Source organism: Centrocercus urophasianus, unplaced genomic scaffold (genome assembly GCF_019232065.1).
Source record: "Centrocercus urophasianus isolate 14NV4802_14NV808 unplaced genomic scaffold, USGS_Curo_1.0 seq_12, whole genome shotgun sequence".
Classification (NCBI taxonomy): Eukaryota; Metazoa; Chordata; class Aves; order Galliformes; family Phasianidae; genus Centrocercus; species Centrocercus urophasianus.
In genome coordinates this window covers 23764561-23779766 of record NW_024884364.1, presented here as the reverse complement: position 1 = coordinate 23779766, position 15206 = coordinate 23764561, and positions in this window count along the sequence as shown.

Sequence of the window (15206 nt, the reverse complement as noted above, 5' to 3'; positions counted from 1 at the left end):
TGCAATATGTAGTTGACATTTCTCATCAGACTGTGACATATACAGTCTATTAGAAGGTTTGATCTCATTTCAACATTTAGCTTTCTTCTAAACTGTACCCTAACCTTACCTTTAGTTTGACACAAGGCCCAAAACTTTTATCAGTCTTAACGTATTCTGTGAAGCATCAGAAATTGCTGTCATTAGCCCTTGGTTTAGTCTGACAATCAGGTAACCTGCTGTATCCAAATTCAAATAACATTCATAGAAAAATTCATAACTCCACTTTGCTTTACTTTGGATACTTCTTACGAAATCTTTTTTTTTTTTTTTTTTTTTTTTTTTTTTTTTTTTTTTACCTATTTTCTTTGTCATTATCTCAATTTTTTACCCTAATCCTGACCTGTAAAATTTCATATATAATTCATTGAAAATGTCTGCCAGTAACCTTTTATTTCATTTTATTGGTGCCGCTTAGGAATTCTATTCACACAATATTTCTTCTGCAAGACCAATCTAATACTAACCTTAACAGTGTCCTCACACACTAGCCAAAGATTTGAGCTTAAGTATAAATCATTAAAGATTTCATTAACCCACTCTCAATTCCTTTGGCTATCTTTCAGTAATTTTGTTTTTCTGTGAACAAAAACTCTAAGGCTCATTTGACACAAAAACTGCATAAGGCAGCGCTCCTTGACTTAATACCTAACATTAATCTCAGTTTCATATGAAGTTTGAAGACTCATGCTAGTCTGAAGTTTGAAGTTTGTTACTGTTATGAAATAAATTCTTTGTATTCTACTCACCCAGACTCATCCAGCTTTATCCTGGAAGAGATGATGACTCACCAATGCACGCACTTAAATTTCTTCATGGATTTGGCAGTCTGTGACCCATAGTTCTCTCTGAACATTGTCAATTAATCCCAATTTACTGTCAGACTTTAATGCTATTGTATTTGTTCTGTAAAAAATACTATATTAAGGTACAACATTAATAAAATGCTACCATTGCTATCTCACATTAGCTTATAAGACAAAATTATCAAAAAGCAGAGCAGGGAACCAGAGAAATTTGCTGTCCCAAAGCAATTTAGAGCATCATATATATAATTTCAGGAGTAGGTCCTACTACAAAGAAAAAAGGATAACTACCATAGGAAGCTGAGTCAGCTATTCAAATGTCATATTGTATTTGTAGAATATTTACAATAATAAGATTCCTTTATGTGCTCTAAGTTCATGCCAGTAGTAAACCTAATTAAAAAAAAAAAAAAAAAAAAAAAAAGAGAGAGAGAGAGACAGAGAATGAAGAGTGTTAAGGATTGGCTCAAATTATGAGATTCGGTTGCTCTTAATTAAGGTTTGGGGAACAGGAATGTGCATGATGAGTGAGTTTGCATTATTGACCTTGATAGTCCCTGTGCCACCCAACTGTTACTGTTAGCTTGATGAGAGAAAGAGGCAACAATCAGAAACTAGAAAATTCAGTGTCTTTTAAATATTCAGTATGATTAGCATTTTCAGGGCATGCAGATGACAAAATATGCTGATGATTTTTGATGTCAAGGGAATGTATTTCTGCATATGGCAGTTTAGATTACCATATATTAATCTAACAAGATCAGTTAGTTCTTTCTTGTAAAAGCTGTTGAATAGTAATTATTTTTGATTGGTATTACTATTTCTTGTTAGTGATGTGAAAATTAAGAAATAATAATTAATTCATTTTAATTCCAAAATTACAATTTCATTATATTAAATTGTACGTATATATATGAAATCTAGAAGAATAATTATTGAATATATATAATTTTTTGTTCTCTGCTTACCAAAAAATTAAGTCTACAGTAAACTAAAACTGAGGTATTTCGATAAAATGATGACAATAATTCAGTCTATTTTTCTTCCTTGTTCAACTACATTTTAATTAGTGCTCTATGGCTGAAACTGAAGAAAAGTGTTCAGGAGTAAATAGATATTTTCTCCTAATACTTGGGCTAAATTATGATAAAAGATCATATATGAAGAACATTTTGAAAATATATATATATATATATATATTTTCAAAAAAAAAAAATATATATATATATAGCTCCAGCAGAAAAGATATAAGGATGAGTTTTTGGAGATTCTTGCTTGCTTTCTTGCACGTTTCACTTTTTTCTCTCTTTTTTTTTATTTTTTTTTTTTTTTTTTTTCCGTTCTTTTGTCTCCCTCCCTGCCTTAGCATAAAGGTAACTCAGAAGTTCTTTATATCATATATTATTTAATATATATTTTTAGTGTCATATAGAATTTGAAAAACATCAAGTCTGTTTGGTCTATGTTGAAATTCTGAGAATGATGTGCCACAAAATAAAGCTGCACCTGGATTTTCCTCCAGAAACTTTGGTCTAATTGGTCCCTCAGGTGACAATGCATATGAAACGATTGCTAAAGCAAGGCAATACCAGTAGAACATTTCAAAAGACTAGAAGGGATATTTTCCCCTCTCTTTCTCACCAGTACTAGTGAATTTTTTTAATAAAAATTTAAATGAAAGGCTAAGGTGAAAACATAAGAGCATCTCTCTTCACAATCCCCTTTCTCCTAGCCTATGTCATTTAATTCCTAGCTCAGACAAATGTCATTTATGAGTGATTTGACTTCATAGCTCCCTCTCTGATAGCTCTCAGGAACAGAAGCACTGGCTCACAGCAACCTGCTTTCTTCAATGAATACATGTAGGCATGCGAAAAAAAAAAAAGTGAAAATAAATTAAATGATATTTGTAAGGTTGAATAACACTCCTCCTGCCTCCTCTTTTTGGCCTGTTGTGCTTAATACTAACTACTTTCATCTTTGGAAGTTTCCTAAATGTGCTGTGGTTTGTCTACTTAAAAATATTACATCTAGCCTTCTACCAAATCCATGTAAACTGTCCAGTAACTATACTATACTATTTGGTATTTGCTAGTACTATTTTTTTTTTAAACAAGATAACACACTATAATACAATATACTACAATATAATTAGAATTGCAGCTAATAAATCAAATATAATGAGAGAATGTCTGAAAGCTGAAGGTCTTGCTCAAATGATGTGCAGTCGGGATGAGCAGAAGGGAGGAGAACCTGGTGTTGTGACCTTGCCAGGGGCTGTATCTCCTCTCTGAATGCAAAGATCTCTGGCGTATGTAGCTCCTCTTCTGGGACAGATACTTGGAAATGGAACATTAACTCTTCAACTCCTAGTGCACTACATAGTGTTATGATATGAAATCTGGATAATAAAAAATCATGAAACCTTGACAGTCCCCTAGTTACTGTGTGAAAAGCTGTCTCATCTTACGTATTTTCAAATTGTTACTTCCATTTTTTCACTAGCAGGCTCATAGTGCTTATGTTGGTAGATGTGAAAAACAATCTGGATTCCTCTGATCTTATGATTTTTGCAGACCTCTCTTATATCATGCCAAGCTGCTTTTATTCATTTTTAAGCAATTGATCTCTTTATTTTTTACGGTCTATTTTTATCATTTCAAACAGGGAAAACTCTGAAGATAAGTGAACCACAGACTTATGTTGTGGAATACCATTATTTTTGGAAGTGATTTTCTTTTCTTTCATTCCTGTGTTTGTCCATGATTAATTTTGTTAACTGGTGTATTGTCACTTAGTATCATAATTTCCTTTTATAATTTATTATAATTTTCTTACATTTATTGTCATCGATAATTTGATATGATTAGAAAGTGTTTTTTTAATCTAATTATTAGCCCTACTTTATTTTTTAAAAATATGATAACTGACTACTTCCTTCTATTAGCTTTCCAATTGTTTAAAACCAATTATTTATCTATATCACAATCTTTTTCTCATCTTAGAATTTCCTGATTTCTTAAATCTTTTAATAAGGGCTTTTGGTGAAAATCTTTTTGAAATCAACGTGTACTGACTTATCTCAAGGCTATAGTATTTTTTTTTCTGCAGTAGTCTTACTACTTCAAAGGCTCCTTTCATATACTAGTCATCTGTTGTCTCTGTCTTCTTTAATATTATTATTATTACAGGTGGATTTAAATACACTCTCCATCAATATATTTTTTTAAATTTAATTTAACCACTCAGAGTTTGATTCTCTTTTCTTTATCTGGAGGCAACTTCTTCTTTCAGGAATATGCTTCTTATTTATTATACTTTCTCGTACTATGCTACTTAATCATATTAACTTCTTTATATTCTGTGCTTTGCTAACAGTACTCTCCCTGTCACTTTACAGGATTAAATTTTAGTAATCCCTTTTATACTCATTTTGCACAAGCTTCTTAAGTTTCTTATAATTTGATCTTTCACATCAAGTAAAGTTGGAGGTTTTTTTAATATTGATTGTAAAGAGATATCAAATTTTATCCTCCATATTTGATATTACAAACTAACTCAAGTCAATGATTTTAATTTAGATCTTGCATACTACTCAGGAAGAAGTACAGGGTTATATTTTCTCTCTTGGGCTCCATAATGGCTCCATCTATGAAACATTAAATAATATTGCATACAAATAGATATTCTTATTTGGTTTTGTATGCAGAATGTAAAATGTGTCTAGGCAGTGATAAAACAAGTCTGCCAACATGTACCAGTTCTGCTTCTCTTTTTTTTTTCTGGACAAAAGGCTAAGTTGAATCCAATCACTATTTCTGCTTTTTTACTGAGCAGAGTTGACATTCTAGTGAGGAAAGGTGCAATGAGCTTGGGCCATGCTATGTAGAATAAGACAGGAAACCAATATTCATAGATACAATAATGTGTCAAAAGCTGATTTAATATAAGGATCATTTCTGTTGTGGCTGTAAAAAATGTTTCAATATTAATAATTTTACTTAAAAAAAATCACATATTAATTCTAATTAGATGTCAGTATTCAAAACAAGGATAATTGGCACAGATCTAGCATTAAATAACTGTTAATATTTAGGTAAAAATAATACAAAAAAAAGTTAATTCAATACTAGCACATTTCTGTAGATTAGTTTTGCATTTGTACTCCTTTTATTCAATATTTTATTGATGTTTGTGTCACTGAGCTAATTTGCTCCAAAAATAAATGAATTTTTCAAATTCCTAGCTAAATAATATTTTTCATAGAACTATTTCAGGCATCTACAATTAAAGCATAGGTGTAGTAATAAAAGGCAGAGTGCTATAATTTCTGTTATTTATTTGCAATTTAAAATTGGTGGTATCTATAAAGGTTATTGATCCACAATAGTTTGTTAAAAATCAAGAAATCAAATTTATTAGTACTTTCTCTGAAAGAGTTTTAACGTTTATAGCGTAATCAATAGAAATCTTTGAATGTGAAAATATTATTTCGCTTTGTATGCAAGTGTCAGTAAATAAAATCATATAAGTGGTAAACTTACATGATGGTGCTCTAAAATATTCTCATTTCTGTAGTTTTCATGTGTAGCTATTCCTAAAGCTAAAATTTATTATTTTCCTCTAATGATGGAGCATATGCTCTTATGAAAGATTTTGTTTTCACTTGAATACACTTAATTGATAGAGGAACTCTTGCTAATGTTTACAAGTAAACCTTCTGTAAATGTAAAATCTTAAAGATTAAATATTTTAAAACAATATAATGGCACACATTTCCATATACAGTTTTTCTGGATATTGACCATCACATATACTTATTACTTCTCAAGTGTTTGACGTGTTCCTTTTCAAATTACACTTTTGTTGCCATACACTATATGAAAAAAGAGCTGACAGCTATATTGTTCCTTTGATAGTGGATAAATATTCCCACTTCTCTCTAATGTCCATGAATGTAAAAGGGAAATAAAAGAAAAAAGATCAACCTAGTATAAGCCATCCACTTCTTCAGGCAAGAAAGACAGGCTTATACTCTTGCAAACTTATTCCTGTTTGATAAAATGATTGTCTGCAAGATAATGGGTTATAAAAGATTTCTAAGAAAGTGAAACAGATTTCCCTACAACTTCTTCCACCACCTTCTTGAAACTCTTTGTAGCAACAATCGTCTAATTTGTGAAATATTGTTCAAAGTTTTCTCATCTCTTCCTATGCTGTTAAAGCCTAAAGACAGTGCCAAGAAAAATTAATACTGCCCATGGTAACGCACTTGTAAGAATTTGTCTTATTATTAAAAATTAACTCTTGCTCCTGGACACATTAAAAGAAAGTTGAGAAGCTTTCTTTTCCTGCACCAAAGGAAGAGGATTTTTTTCCCCTTTTTTTGGTGAAACAAATTACATGGCTATTACCAAGTAATAAATGTTTATATGAACATTTGTACGTAAAGATATACTTTGCTCCTTGGAGTCTTTATTTTTACGTTTGTTAAGATTTGGAGGTGTGCTAACCTTCCAATAGTTGTTTAAAAATACAGCTAAAAGTTTCAGAGAATCTCATCCTGAACTCATCCGATCTGTGTGAATGTGAAAATATTTCTAGTTCTAACAGAAGACAGTGCCAATAGTTTTATTATTACATTGATATTCTTTTTACACTAGTTTTGGGTGACTTTGGAGATTAATTTTGTCAGAATTTGCTATGAATTCTGGGAGGTAATCTCTTAGAATTTGCAAAATAAATGCACTTAGCTTTATGAATATGATATACAACATAAAATGACAACTTTATTCAGACTACCAATATGGTTAACATTATCTAAAAGCAAAGGGTAGATGAGAAGAGCACTTCTTAGTTGAAATTCAAAACACAGATGTTTTTTCTACTCAGCAGGTAAAGCAAATCTGTGCAGATGTATAGTTCTTATATAAACTTAATTCTCTTATGCCAAAAACCAATGGACCATTGCTGAACAAATTAAGACAATTTGAAATAGTTTATTTATATGTTGTGCACTCCTAGTGCACTAACAATAAAAAGAATACTTGTTCTGCAGAAGTTATTACCTGATATCACATGCAATTTACCTTTTATGACTTGAAAACTACTGAGCACTGACTACATTTTGCTGAAAATGACAGTGCTTGTCAAATCTCAGTGAGAAATAAGAACTTATTTGTCTCTTGGGACAACCACAATATAAATCACAGAACATAAAGAGCTGTTTTGCGTCAGCTAGTCAATGCTTCCACTGATAAAGAAAATTGAACGCTTTGTATCTAAAGATTTTCAAATATAAAATCTAGATTCAAAAGTTTGCAGAAATAGTCCTTCATTGATCTACTGAGTTGACCATAGCAGCCAGTGACAGTAGAAATTTCCTGAAGCCATTCCTGTGCTGTTCTTCAGATCTTCCAACATGGTGTGCCTGAAACAGAACCTGGCTTTGTTCTCCATTCTGCTCTTTTTCCACCGTGCAAACTACAGTGCCTTATCTCAGTAGAGCTGAATAGGTAAAATAATTTACAGGGTAGTTGCTCTGCTTACAACTGCTTCCAGTCCACCAATATATTTATGCAAGTTACTGGGCTGCCGAGCTGCCATTACGTGGTAATTACTTTTGACCCCTTCCTATCTGAGCTTGGCAGAGCTAGTGACCTAGATCTGTAAAGTTTAATCCCTCATTACTGTTCTCTTTTGACACTTTTAACCTCTCTTTGATAGAATTCAATTATAATGTCTACCCCTTTTTGTTTATCTTGTATTTGAAACATTCATAAAGCTTATTGGCCAGTGGTATTAAGAAGAAGGGGCAAAAAGATATTTAAGATTTATTTACACTAGTTTTGAAGTGAATAAACAACGATTATACCATTTTTATTCAATTTTATCAATACTTTTTATACTGATTTTTATATCGTACAAAATTTTCTTCTAAATACTTTTTTTGACATTTGGTCTCCATAAATGTTCAGCAAGAACTGATGAATGTCAAAGGACATATTTTTTTCCATACAGCGGAATTAAATGACATAACTTTGCTTCATAATCACTTCCATGTCATTTAGTCAGACATGTCAGTTAGTTAGATGACCTTTCTACTGCCCTCTCTCGCACAGCAACAAAATGTAACGAAATGTTGGTAGAATGGTTTGGCCTCTACTGCCATATGACTAAAATCTGTCTCTCATGACATCATGAGCTAACATAACAAAGTAATTAAATAGGAGGCATTACATTCAGAACATCCCTTGTAACATACCGTTACGGTAAAAACAGATTTGACTTGGGAAGAGTAATTTGTTAAAATGAATTTGGATGGTGAAAAGCAAAGAGATTAAAATAACACATTTCACCACCACCACCACATTCCCCTCTCTCCCACTTTTAACTTTCATCTCTTTGATGCTCCTTCCTTCTCACACTTTTTCTTGCATCACATGGGGCCTCTGCACAGGCTGCAGTCCTTCAGGTTATGCTTCCTCCAGCATGGAATCTCCATGGACTGCAGATTCTCCACAACCTCTCCACAGGCTCTATTTCCTTCAGGACACATCCACTTGCTCCACTGTGATCCCGTCCATGGGCTGCTAGAAGGTATCTGCTCCATCCTGTTCCCTCCATGGGCTGTAAGGGACTCTCTGTTCAGGTGCCTGAGGCCCCTCCTTCCCCCTCCTGTTCTCTCCTGGATGCTGCAGGGTCACTCCACACCCTGCTCACCTCAATCCTCCTTGCTGAGTGCTGTGTGCCCTCTTCAAGCTGCCCTTAGGCACTACAGAGAGATTTCTGGACCCTAACAGGGCAGCCTTGACATTGCCTGACACAGCAGCCCCACAGCTCCCTGAGGCCAAAACTTTTATGCCTATACTCAACTAGAACATTCTTAAAAGCTAGGATGTTTCCATCTTAAGAAAACCCTATCCTGATGAATTTCTTTACCCTCGTCACTGGAAGGTCCTCTATCTACTGTAACCATTAAAGTCGTATTATTTAAGTAGATCATCAGTGGAAAATTTTTTGATTAGCATTTTCTCTGATGAATTGCTTTCACAAACTGCTGAATTGCTTACAAGAATAGACTGATAATCAGTTGCTTTTTTCTTTTACAAATGTTTCTTTCCCACTGTTTGCCATCTGTATTTCCAAAACAAAAAATGTAGAACTACACAAATAGAATTGTTTTCTTTTTTATTATCTTTTTCCACTTGCATGTCCTTTTTTACCTCTGAAGGCATTAATATTTTTTTCATTAAATATTTGCCAGAATATTTTGAAATATAGTCATTATTTGCTTGCTATGTTTATGATTGCCATTCTAGGTCACACATTGCTTGAAGCAGACCTCTATTAACATGTAAATTGTAATTTCACACCAGTGGCCTCTTTAAAGTCAAAGGGGAAGTAAAGTTTTTAGATTAGTTGTACAGTTAGCATAGCAAAAAGGATAAAAAATGTCAAATACAGTGTACTTAAATTACCCTGAGTTTGCATTAAAAATTTATGTGGATTTCTTTATCCTCAAGAGAATGCTACATTTAAAAATTAAAAAGTTTTTCCAGGTGATGATGCTTTCCATAATATTTGTTTTTCTGTTTTTTTCCTGGCGACTGTTTTACCTTTTCATGCTTGTGGAAGACTGATTGTGAGGCATTTGTTGTCTGGAAAGCTGTGTCATATAATCACAACAATTTCAGTGATGCAATATGGCTTAACAAGTTTTAGTTAAATCTTTTGTTCATAGAATGGATGTCCTCACTAATTTCTTCTCTAATGATTTGACAACTGTCTTACTGACATTCGCAGTTGTGCCAGCAAAATCTCTTGACTTTGCCTGTTTATTTTCACTGGTGTCTTTGGGTTTTTATGGTTTATATTTAAAGAATGTAATCACATACTCCTTCAGCCTTTTTTTTTACTAGTTGAAACTTGACATATTTCTCTGGTAACATCAAATAGGATAGGATGACCACTCCCCTTGCCATACGAAGAGGGCTTTTTAGAACTCTGTAACAAATGCATTAAAACAGCATACATAGTTCTCAATAACCACACTTTACATAGTAAAGTATTCTTTAAACATGATGCTTTATATTGTATTAAACTATATTAGGAAGAATGCTGAATTATGAAAATTGTTTTATCTGCTAATGATATCTATGCAAAGTCCGAAATTAGTTTGGTTTTTCCTATTGTATCTATAGATTTCACTGTTATTAGGAAGATTGTTTTTTCTTTTTTTCTTTTTTTCTTTTTTTTTGCAGCTCACAATTCCAATGACATATACGACAATTAAATCACAAACACAGTCAGTGTTGCATTTCAGTCGTCAAGATCTGGAATGCATGTATGCAACCTTCTAATGCCTGGACATGCAGGTCAGCCTACATATCTGCACATATCTAAATTAAATAAATAAATACCTACATCAGGTATATGGCTGTCATGAATGAAATGATGCATCACTCCTTTTCTGGCTCAGATGTATCTCAGTACTCGAGAAACTTTAAGAGTGAGAAAATGTAAGATACTATGAACGCTGAAGCAGAAATTGGCCTTAAGATGTGCAAGTTATAGGCAGGCATAATAGCAAAACATCAATGGAGAGAACATGAAATTTCACAATGGAGTATGGATCTGGATGAGAAATAATGCTCTGATTTAAAAACAAAACAACAACAATAACAAAAAAAAAAAAAAAAAAAAAAAAAACCAAACAAACAAAAAACAACCAAAGAACAACAACAACAAAAACCTGGAACCAGAGTACAGATTGTAATAAGTGCCCATTGCAGGCGAGTCTAAAAGATCTTCCAGTGTTATTATAGATGTTAAGATAAAGTCCCAGTGCCTGCCTGCCATGATCAGACAACAAAGAATGATATGCTTGTCAGAATTACTGTGGTTTTTTTTCATAACCTAGTGCTGTATGTCCAAAATGAGCAGTTTCCCAAATGCGTCCTGCACATGAGACAAGTTAGAGCTTTAAAGATGTCATAAGAGTTTTACGATAATCTGTTTTACATTGTAACCTAATTTTCTACTGAGGCAGCAAAATTCTTAGGAAAAACATTTTAGGAAAAACATTTTCCAGCAGGTGAATGAACTTCACTGCTGGCCTCAAAGAGATTTCAGTAAGTTCCTTTACTTATTAGAAAAACATAGGTAGAGAATTCAAGAAAGCAAGAAAAGTACTGTATACAATTAGAAGAATTTAGAAAACAATAATTTTCCATTCTACAGCCAATGAAATTTATCTCAGATGAAATTCCAGTTACATGATTCTGCAGAAAATCTGAGTTGACTTTTAAAGCATACCTTAACTTACTTTTTTTCCTTGATATCTTCGAATTACAAATGAAGAAAAAAAAAAAACAAAACACAACCACATTAGTTACTCAAAAGAAAGACAGTTCACACAATCAGAAATTATTAGGTAATATTTTGATTGATTGCACAGAGCTCTGTAGAAATTGTATTCTGAGGTACATAAATAACAGATAATCTAATTATTTTTTCATAGATTGTATTTTAAGATAGCCTTAATGAGTTTATAGGGACAATAGATTCATAATCAGAAATATTTTAATTTTGGTATTGTATGCAGAATTCAACCCTAAAATTAAGATAGAGAAGAAGATGATGAATTTTCTTGTTTTCTGTGCAAAATTAGCTACTTTTTCATCTGGAAAAAAATGACTGAAATAGAATTGTTCCAGATACAAAGCAATTTTTCCAATAGCAGACTAACTGGTGAATGAATATATCTTGTATCTTTCCTTTAGTTAGTTACAACCTAATGAATAGATTGTTAATCTCATTAATTTAGACTCAAGCACTTAAAAATCTTATGTGTAGATTCCAAAAATCTTACAATCCTACTGACTACATTTCTATAGCACAGAATTTCAAAAAAAAAAAAAAAAAAAAAAAAAAAAAAAGATAAATAAGAAGCATAACTTAAGCCACTGTCATTGCAGGTATTGATTTGCCTGGGAAAATAATGTAAAAGAGGTCTTTTTTAACAGTCTGTGTTTTGCTAGCTCAAACTAATTACAGCCTAATTCGAATGTTTAAAACATGTAATAGGATTATCATCTGTGAGCTTCTGGAAATTAACTGTTGCTTTATCCTGACACAATAGGAGAAGTTATTTTTTACTACAATCTTGCAAAGATTGAGAAATATTCTTTTCACCATTAAGCTCCTCTGAACAAGTTTCCAGTATTTTTCATCATTATTTCTCAAACATTCATTAAAAATTACATACATAATTGCACATAAATTTGACTTTGATTACTAAATTTTATTCTGTCAGGCACTAAAGCTTTGCAGGTTACTCTATATCCTGTTGTAAACCTTTTCCATATCAATTTGTAAAATCTGTTTCTTCCATCTGTCTCACACTGATGAGATGATTAAATGGTGCTAGAGTGATTACCACAGCTTAACAGAACTGGTTGCTAGCTTTTTGATAATTAGGCCAACTTAAAGTGTTTTAAGTTATCAAAATTTGTAATCAAGTTACATATGGCACCCTTAAATTTTTGCTTACACCATCCTCACCTATCATGGTAGTAAAGCATGCACCTTTTCAAAAGAGACAGGTTGGTATCAAATCCACTATCTTGGTACTCAAATCACATTGCTATTATGACAACCCATGGGATAATGACTGACTTAAAACAGATTATTTTTGTATGTTAAAAATACATTGTGCTTGGGAATGATGTATTGAATTCCAGATAGGGACGTCTCAAAGGTTAATACTGAACTGCCATAAAATATGTCACTATGACCACTTTTTTTTTCTTTAAATTTTAAAAATAATCCTGTTCCTATAAATACAGAGCTCAGTTCTAACAAGGAGATGGATTGTTTTGAAAAACAAATAGTTTTAATTCTATCTATGGATTTTATCTTCTTTCAGAATAAAATATTTTGTTTTATAAAATCTAGTAAAAATCATGCAGTACTATTACACTAGCTTCATTTTCTTCCATCCATATAAAAAAAAATAGCTGTTGTGATAGAATTAGAGATCCCAGATGTACAAATAAACTTATTTTCTTGTAAAACCCCATTAAATAGCAAGTGTGATATGGTTACCAACATGTATGTCCAATTTGAGCAAAAACAAATACTCTTAAGTCTTTGACAGCGTATCAGCAATTGATAACTATAGAAAAGAAAACCCCTTTGTTCTGTCTTACTGGCAGTAAATATAGTTGCATGGCAATACTCTTCTTGCTCTTTCTTCACTTCAAGTAGTCCTACTATGTGTTGGGCTTTCAGATCCATAAATTAGTTGGTTTTTTTCCATACTTGGAAGCACTTATTTTAAATGCGGGTTCTTTTTATTATTTATTTTATTTTTAATGCAATTTATTAGGTCAGTCTATTAGATCAGTGCAAAATCTTCTAAGAGTTCAATCTGAGAACATCCAATCTATTTAATTTGATATAAGTTTATTGATATGGTTTTCATTCCTCAGGAAATGGATGGGAACATCTACTAAGTGGAATTTTGCTGTCAGAAATATTGATGTATTCATGAAACAGTACTGAGTATTTTGATGCCTACACAGGAATATATGTGGCCCTATTATGATTGAAATTTGAAATATGCCATTAAATCACTTCATATCCAAATCTAAGCATTATTTCCTTGGCCCTGCTTCTCATTATTGTCTTAAGACTCTCTTGAAAATAAGTGGTTGAGATTGTCAAGTCTGATTTTATTAAAAGCTGAAAAGATAACAAAATTGAAGTCAGTCAGTGGAAATTTGTATGATATTTGCCTGCTTTATTTGGAGCTAGATGTATTCACTCAGCCTTTTGCTATTTCAGAAAATTCTCAAGTATCTTGGTTAAGCAGAAAACCCTTGCATCAGCTACTGTGAGAAGTTATCTTCCTTAGCCAGAAAGTCTTCTCACCCAGACTGCACAGACAGCATTTTTTCAGTCTTGATATAGAATCTACAAGGACTTTTTGTGCACTTTAATGTCACTTCTACACTTTTAAATACCATGTTATTATTAAAAAATGTAATGAATCTCTCATGGAAACAGTGACTCCTTTTAAATATGTGTAATGTTGCTATATTTTGAGGAGATATAATTATAAGACCTAAGAATTAAGCTTGAAATTGAGAAGATTCAAATGTTCTTTCTAAAGTCCTGAAAGATTTTTTCCAATGGAACTGCACAAGTGTAGATAGTGCCAAATAGATCATTCATCTCACTTCTTCAGTCAGTAAATGGAAAAATGTCAAAATGAAATCCTAGTTTAGAAATAAAGATTAAGTTTTAAAGCTGTAAAGTCAGTATGTAGATGGCAAATGTTAGAATCAATACACTTTTGTATAAAAATCTAAAATTTGCCAATGACAACTATAATTTTAGACTCCTTATAAACTGCTTTGAATTAAAAATGGAATCCTTGAATTAGAGAACTCTGAATTTATGCATATTTGAGAAAAAGTAAGTAAATAAAAAAATTAAATACAACTTAAGCTTACTGCAGATCAATCTCTAAGTAAAATATATGGGTTCTTTTACTTCAAGAAAATATCATGGTAAGTCTCCAACCATTTGATATATATAATTTTTAAAAACATTAAAATATATAAAGAGTATTTTATGGGAGTCTAAGAAAATGAGTGTCAATGACATAAATATTTTGAGTACAACAATCCTTTTTTTCATCTTGCCTGTACCTCAAACTTTTTATTATTATTTATATACACGATTTACAGAAGAACAAAAGCCAAATATACCGTCAGCTAAGTGTGATTGCTTCTCATGTTTCTTCAGTACTTTTCTTTCTTCTCTCATTTCATAGCCTATGCATTGATACTTTCTAGGAATGGAAGTTGTTTGTATTCTAAGTTGATCCTAATCTATTAGATGCTGTAGTAAATCAGTTCTACTCATTACCACTTTTGTCTTTTGATGCTCAACTATTCAAGAACTCAGACACCATGTTTTGATAATCCAGCTGTATAATCAGTATGTGATATGTTCCATTTTTGAAAGTTACTTTGAATCATGTTTGTGGCATGAATTAGCATTTGCTTAGTAAGAAAAAATATCTTTTTTTTTTTCTTTTGTTTTTTTTTTTTTTTTTCCTGAAATAATCTATTTAGACATACCAGTATTCACTCCTGCTTCATGGAGCCAAACTCTTGTTGGCCCTGCATAGCTAATATATTGCTATTATACATTGGAGATAAATGAAACTCCACTAGAGGTTTTATGAGAAATCAGTGTTTATTGAAGTTGAAGTTGTAAATTAAGTGCAGTTTAAGTTGTAATTGAGTGTAATTCAAGTTGTATGAAGGTTGCTTCAAAAGCAATGTC